Source organism: Carya illinoinensis, chromosome 12 (assembly GCF_018687715.1).
Source record: "Carya illinoinensis cultivar Pawnee chromosome 12, C.illinoinensisPawnee_v1, whole genome shotgun sequence".
NCBI classification, from domain to species: Eukaryota; Viridiplantae; Streptophyta; class Magnoliopsida; order Fagales; family Juglandaceae; genus Carya; species Carya illinoinensis.
This window is the reverse complement of record NC_056763.1, coordinates 18638032-18646075: the sequence shown is the minus strand read 5'-3', so window position 1 is coordinate 18646075 and position 8044 is coordinate 18638032.

Here is an 8044-nt window from a genome sequence, read left to right as displayed (position 1 = left end):
GGCCGAACCGGCCATTTTTGAAGCTGACAGTACCGGATCGAATAAAAAAAATTATTTATATAAATAATTGTATAAATTAATTATATAATTATTAACTAATACTAATGTTTATACTAATACTAATAGTCTAATATGGTATCAAAAAAATAATAATACTAATAGTCTGATATAGACTATAGTTATACTAAATCATTATAAGTAATACTAATATATAAGCTCATAGCTAACTTATCAAAAAAAAAAGCTCATAGCTATATTAATAGTCTATTATTAAAACTATTATATAGTTATACTAATTACTATAATTAATACTAATATATAGCTATACAATATACTTATACAGTTGTATTAATACTATTAGTCTATTATATAGTCTAAATTCTAATATAGGCTATATAGCTATAACTAATATTAATATTTATATTAATACTAATACTCTAGTCTCTAGTAATGTAGAATACTCTAGTCTCTAGTAATGTAGAATATATACTAAATCACCAATTCAACATAACTAATATTACTAATATATAGTTATACTAATAGTCTAATATTAATACTATTATATAGTTATACTAATCATAATAACTAAATCACTATAAGTCTATAACTATATATATTTAATATGAATGTATTACTATATTATTTAATGTATAACTATAATATATAATACTATTATATATTAATATATTAACGTATTATAAGAGTTTAAGTATAAATTATAATATATGTATAAATTTATCTTAATATGTTAGTATTAAATCACTATAACTACATAGATTATTAGTAATAAGAGTATTACTATTATTTAATATAGTATTACCAATTTATCACTAACATATAGTATTTTAGTAATACTACTAATATAGTTATTAGTTAATATAGTATAGTATCAATACTAGTGTAATAGTGTATTATTAATTTATTAGTTATAGTAAATAAGTTAATAGTGTATTACAATATGCTAATAGACTAATAGTATTATATTTATACTAATATATATATTAATATTATATTTATGATTAATTTTATTTTTCTTTCAAGTTCTTTTTTGATATTTTTGACTTAAAATTGGACAAATGATTAGTGGGCTTTTACTCTTGAGCCGAAAAATATAAGATATAAAACTTTTGGCCCATTTAGAACAGAATGGACCGATCAGACCGAACCGTTCTGAATGGGACCAGATTGGCCCGGTCCTTAGGTTGTTCGATCTGGTCCAAGATAGAAAAACTCTTAATCGAATAGGTCTGGTACGGTCCATAAAACCTTCCAAGACCGAACTAGATCGGACCAAACTCCCCCCTAGGGGGGACAATTTCCTAATTGGCTTGTGATGTGCAGGATCTTCTTTTGGCCGCCATTTGTCATCATGTGATTGGTCAAATATAGGTTGCCATAATTGATCCAAGGGTATTGAGGGTTTATTGGCAAATCCAATTTTTAGTTTTGTTTGAATGCATCAATTCAGGAATATGTGGTTCTGACATTCCTAATCTCCACTTGGAATTTAACGGAAATTAAAGTATTGGGACATATAAATAAGGTTATATATCCCAATTTAAGATGATATGCAATGCACCTAGTATACTTCTAGCATAATACAACAATTGCAACAGAATTACTTTTTCAATTATAAGTTGCACCAGAATAGACTAAATTTCAAAATAATTTTCATAACATTAATATAAAAGCTGGTTCAACATCCATAAAAACTTAAATCAAAAGAGAGATAGTATTGGAGTAGGAACTCCTTAATTACAATAGACGACATAGTTTCTTAATTATAAGTTGAGCTATTCACACATCTAGGCTATCAACAGTACGATAACATTAAAAAATTGGAAGATAGTCCCTATTAGGTCCTCCAGACAGCCTCTCGCTAATTGATCTCATCAAGGCTGGTTCATTCATCTTCATCGTAACCTGGTACAGTTTCTACTATTTCGTGTGAAACTGGTAGTCAGGACTACTACGGTGAGATTTTTATAAACTTTAACAAATTATGCAACTAATCTATCATCAATTTACAAAGCATGCATGATAATAAACATGGCATGTATGCATGATTGGCACGAGCTTTCTTTTACAAGAAAAATAACATCATCGATAGTAGAGTTTCATACTTCATAGAATGATTTTGTTCATTCTTATTCTTGTTCTTATAGAAGGTGGACGCCTCACACTTCCCCATAGATCGTGTGCTCCTATAGGTTACCGCACCACATCACATGACCTTAGGCCAGATGTGAATACATCTAATGGAGATACTTAGACAAAGCAGAATGTCTACACCACCTAGGGGTGTAACTGGTCCGGTTTGGTTTGGTTTTGGACAAAATCTAACCGGCAGGCACCGGTTTTGTATTTTTCAAAATCAATTACGCACCGATTTTCCTCATAAACCGGTACTCCGGTTTTTGGTTCGGTTTGGTCTGATTTTTCGGTTTTAATAAAATATAAATTTGTCTTTAAAAAATTTTGTTTTAAAAATCTGCTATGTAAAAAAAATATGTTATAAAAAATCTGCTTTATAAATTGTTAATATGCTATCTAAACAAAATTCTACTATATAAAAAACTGTTACAACACAAAAACTAAAATAAGAAATTTAGTGTAAAAAAAATCTGTTTTAAGCTTATAAACCTTTAAATAAAACTGTTACAAAAAAATAAAATCTACAATAAAAAAAAAAAAATTCTGTTATAAAATAAAATAAGTCCAAAAGTCTAAATTACAAGTCCAAAAATCCAATAAATTACAAGTCCAAATTCCAAATGTCTAAATTAGAAGTCCAAAAATCCAACAAATTACAAATCTAAATTAAAAGTTCAAATTACAAGAACATCTAATAAAAAACTTTACAACTAGAACAAATAGCTAATAATAATAGCTATGCACGTAGCCACCAAATCCAATAGTCCATTCAACAAACCTTGCAATTGTATTAAAATAAATCAAGCAGTTAATTTCAATAAAAAGTTAGTAATTACATTAAATAAATAAATAAAAAACTTTAAGAAAGATGTTATACAAGTTGTTCTACCTTAAATTTAATCATCTCCAACCAAAGAAGTGGGTCTTGAAGAACTCCCTAAGTCTTCCATGAGCTCTACACAAAAAGAAAAAAATAAAGTATAATAATTAAAACAAATTACTAATATGATATACATTTTAAAGACACTTAAAGAAAAAGTGAATGATGCTATATACCTGTATCAAATTTCTCAAACTCCTCAAAATTATCCATTAAAGTGCGAATATTTAACGGAGCAGAAAATTAGCGAAACCAATTTTGTATACAAGGGCTTCAACCATAAGTAGATATAGATTACTGCGAAAAGGATCAAGTACTCGACTTGCTGTGCTAAAAGTCGACTCAAAAGCCACTGTAGATATCGGAACTGTAAGAACATCCCGCGCAACTTTTGAAAGCACGGGGTATCTAATGCTGTTAACCTTCCACCAATTCAACAAGTCAAATTTTGGATCACCATTTTCATATTTTTCAATTAAATACCTCTCCAATTCAGATTTACTCTCCAAAGAGTTCTCCGATTCCAACTGCATCTGAACTTTTAAACGGATATATGATCCCATTGATCCAAAATCACCTTCACCTACTCCAGGATTTGAACTTGTAGTAGTAGCCCATCCCTCACTTGATTGGCTCATAGTTTGATCTTGTGCCCCAACATCACTTTCCTCATTTGCACAATAACTATCATATAAACGAATCAAAGTATTTTTAACCAAATCCAACAACATAAGAACTTTTGAAGTGTTATCCTCATAGAATTCTTCAAAAAGAATATCTAGACATCGCATTTTATATCAAGGATCAAGAATCAATGCAATATACAACAAAAAATTTATTTTTTCAATATTTTTCCAATACTTATCAAATTTAGATTTCATATTAAATGCCATTGTCCTCAATTTATGAGGCCCTTCCGTACACTCCAAATTAATTACAGCATGAATTGTCGCAAGCTCAAATGCAAAACAGTTGCAAGTGACATAATTGGCCCCAGAGAAATGCAAGGTTGCATCATAAAAAAGTTTTAGAAATTTTACAAACAACCTACTCTTATCCCGATCATCTATGGTTGGAGGCCCTAACTTGGATGCCCCTCCTTTACCCAACTCACTAATACCATCATCATCTTCACTGTCATCCTCCCCAAGGCTCTTAACATATCTGAATCTTCATCCTCTAGCCGTTGAAATGATTTTTGAAACTTTTCAACCCTATCCAATATCATAAAAGTGGATTTCCAACGAGTTGGTACATCTAAGCATATATTACTTTTATAAGTAATATCCTCATTATCACAACATTGCTTAAATGTGTTTCACCTTTGTGGAGATGATGTCACATACTTCACAGCCGCTCGAATTCGTGCAATTGATTGATCATATTCTTTCAACTCATCTCAAACAATTAAGTTTAAGATATGAGCACAACATGTCATATACAAGAACGCATGTTTCAAAATCGTATCTTTTCTATTCCTTATCTTTCTTTTGATATACGAAACTATTCCATTATTTGAACTTGCATTATCAAGTGTAATTGTAAATATTTTGGGCCTCCCCCATTCAAGCAAACACATTTCAATCTTCTTTCCCAGTGTCTCACCCTTATGGTTTTCCACCTTACAAAAGCTGATAATTCTTTTGTTTATTTTTCAATCTTCATCAATAAAATGTGCGGTAAGACACATGTAGTTAAAATTTTACATGGATTTCCATGTATCCGTGGTTAGACAAATGCGCTGCCCCTTAAGAGCACTTTTCAGCTTGTCTTTCTCTCTCAAATAAAATTTAAAAATATTTTTTGAAACCGTTACACGTGATGGAATCCCATTCCATCTAGGTTGCACAACAAGCATAAATTTCTTAAATCCTTCCCCTTCTACAAATTTAAAAAGAAGCTCATCAATAACCAACATTTATACTAAGGTTGCTCTACAAGCCTCAACACTAAAAGCAATAGATACAAGCCCCTCATTGCTTTCTTTAGACTGGAAACCTAATACAGATTAGCTTCTATCTACTTTCCTAAGTGGAGACTTCTTACAGGTTTTTTCCAAGTACTGTAACATTGATTTTGTGCCATTTATATTAGAAAACTACAAATCTTTTTAATCTTTTTAAAATAGTCCCAAACTACAAATCTTTTCTTACCACTTACAAGACCAGTAGATGGCTTACTTACATTGGAGGATGGAGAAAGTGGATCATTAGTCGCCGTTGATTCCATGGTCTTTTGATTCATTTCCTTTAAAGGTCTTATATCGCCGGATGTTTTATTTGATTGATCCATCTATAGTAACAACAATAAATAGCATTAATATTAGATTACAATCACACACTTCATAAAATAATAGACCAAGCAATTTAGCAATCACACACTTTATAAAATAATAGACCAAGCAAGTTAAAAAACATATTAATATTATTTAAGCCGCACACACGTACAAGTAATAGTTTAGCAAACTTTGTAGTAGTTAAATTAGCAGTTAAATTTCACTCCCAAAATTTTATAAAAAATAAAAAAAATAAAATATCACATTGCCGGATCGTGTTAAACTCCAATAGATTTCTTTTCTCACTAACCAAGAACATACTACGGTTACTACCAAAATAATGTTCATCAAATAAATAAACTAAAAAAAAAAATATCACACTGCCGGATCGTGTTAAACTCCAATAGATTTCTTTTCTCACTAACCAAGAACATACTACGGTTACTATCAAAATAATGTTCATCAAATAAATAAACTAAAAAAAAATATATATCACATTGCCGGATCGTGTTAAACTCCAATAGATTTCTTTTCTCACTAACCAAGAACATACTACGGTTACTACTAAAATAATGTTCATCAAATAAATGAACTAAAAGAAAAATATCACACTGCCAGATTGTGTTAAACTCCAATAGATTTCTTTTCTCACTAACTAAGAACATACTACGATTACTACCAAAATAATGTTCATCAAATAAATAAACTAAAAAAATGTACAAGGAGACTAACAGTTAACAAACATGGCCATAAATGATAAATGTACAAAACTACAAATAATAGATTAAATAAATGATAAACGTACCAACTACCAAGATTTAGGCTTGTAGCAGGTCCAGCCGCCAGCGTCCAGGAGAGTTATATTCGAAGAAGAAGAAGAAGAAGAAGAAGAGGGGGAAGTCTTAGTCGGCGCAGTAGAAAACTGGAAAAGGCAGTAAGGCACGGATTGGGGAAGTAGAAAATAAAAGTCTACTTTAGTTTAACCTAATTTGAAAACGTACCGTATAGTATATTATTACTGCAGATTTTCGGATTGGGCTGAGCTGCCAGCTGGGCCGGGCCGGGCCTCTGGGCTGTGGTGGCAGTGCAATCACTGCAATGGGCTGGGCTTAAAACAGAGAAAAAATACACTTAAATGGCTAAAATAAGCCCAGTCTGAAAATAAAGAGTCCAATAAAATAAAAATAGTATAATAAAATAAATATAAGACAATTAAAAACACTATAACAATTATATTATTAAATACAAAATAATGACTAAGACTATTATAGTATTAGTGTTACTACTACGTATAATGATATTAATACTATAAGTCTATATATAGGCTATATAGTTATACATTAAATAATATAATTATTAATGACTATTAATATTAGTATATATATAATAAACTATTAGTATTAATACTATAAGTCTATATTAGACTATTAGTATTAGTATATATATTAGTATTAGTTATAGTTATATAATATATTAGACAATATAATAGTATTATTGGTAAAATATTAGTATAGCTATATCTTAGTATTAGTTATGGACCTTATGGTGATTTAGTATAACTATATCAGTATGAGTATAATTATAATCTATATTAGACTATTAGTATCATTATAAATATTAGTATTCATTATAGTGATTATATATGATATTAATATTTGTTAATTGTTATAGTGAGTTTGTTTTATTATAACTATATTACTGATAGACTATATTGATAGTATTAATATATTAATTTAGTATTAGTGTTACTATATCATTATTTTATATATGATTATTTAGTATAATGATTTATATACTAATTTATAGTATTATACATAGACTTAAAAGTATAATAGTAATAGTAATATAGTATTAGATTATTAGTATTTAGTATTAGATTTAGGTCATAAAATTTAAATTGTATTAATATAATAGACTATATATATATAATAGACTCCATAGTTATACATAATAAATTAAAGAATATAACAATGCAATATAGTATTAATACTATAAGTCTATAAGTCTATATTAAACTATTAGTATTAGTATATATATTAGTATTAGTTATAGCTATATAACTAATATTAGACCATATAATATTAGACTATATTAGACTATATAATAGTAATAGACTATATAATACTAATACTATTAATATTAGACTATTAGTATAGGTATATATTAGTATTAGTTTTGGTGATTTAGTATAACTATATTAGTATGAGTATAACTATAACCTATATTAGAATATTAGTATTAGACTATTAATATATATGTGATTATTTTTTATGTAATTAATGATTATATAGACTTAAAGTATATTACTAATGGTACTATAGTATTAGACTATTAGTATCATTATAAATATTAGTATTAATTATAGTGATTATAAATATTAGTGATTATTATAACTATATTATTAATAGACTATAGTGATTATTTTATATATGATTATTTAGTGTAGTAATTTAGTTACTAAAATTAGTATAGAAGTTTAAACTTTAGTATTAGTTTATTATAGTTTATATATAGACTGAAAGTATAATATTAATAGTAAATTACTAATATAATATTAGACTATTAGTATTTAGTATTAGGTCATAATATTTGACTATTTTGTATTAGTGATTATTTCAAAATTTAGTAATAATATTTGACTATTTGAGTAATTTTTTTTTCTTAGTTCTTACTTCTTATAATAAAATGTTATTAATAATATATATTTATAATATTATATATTAAAAGCATATGAT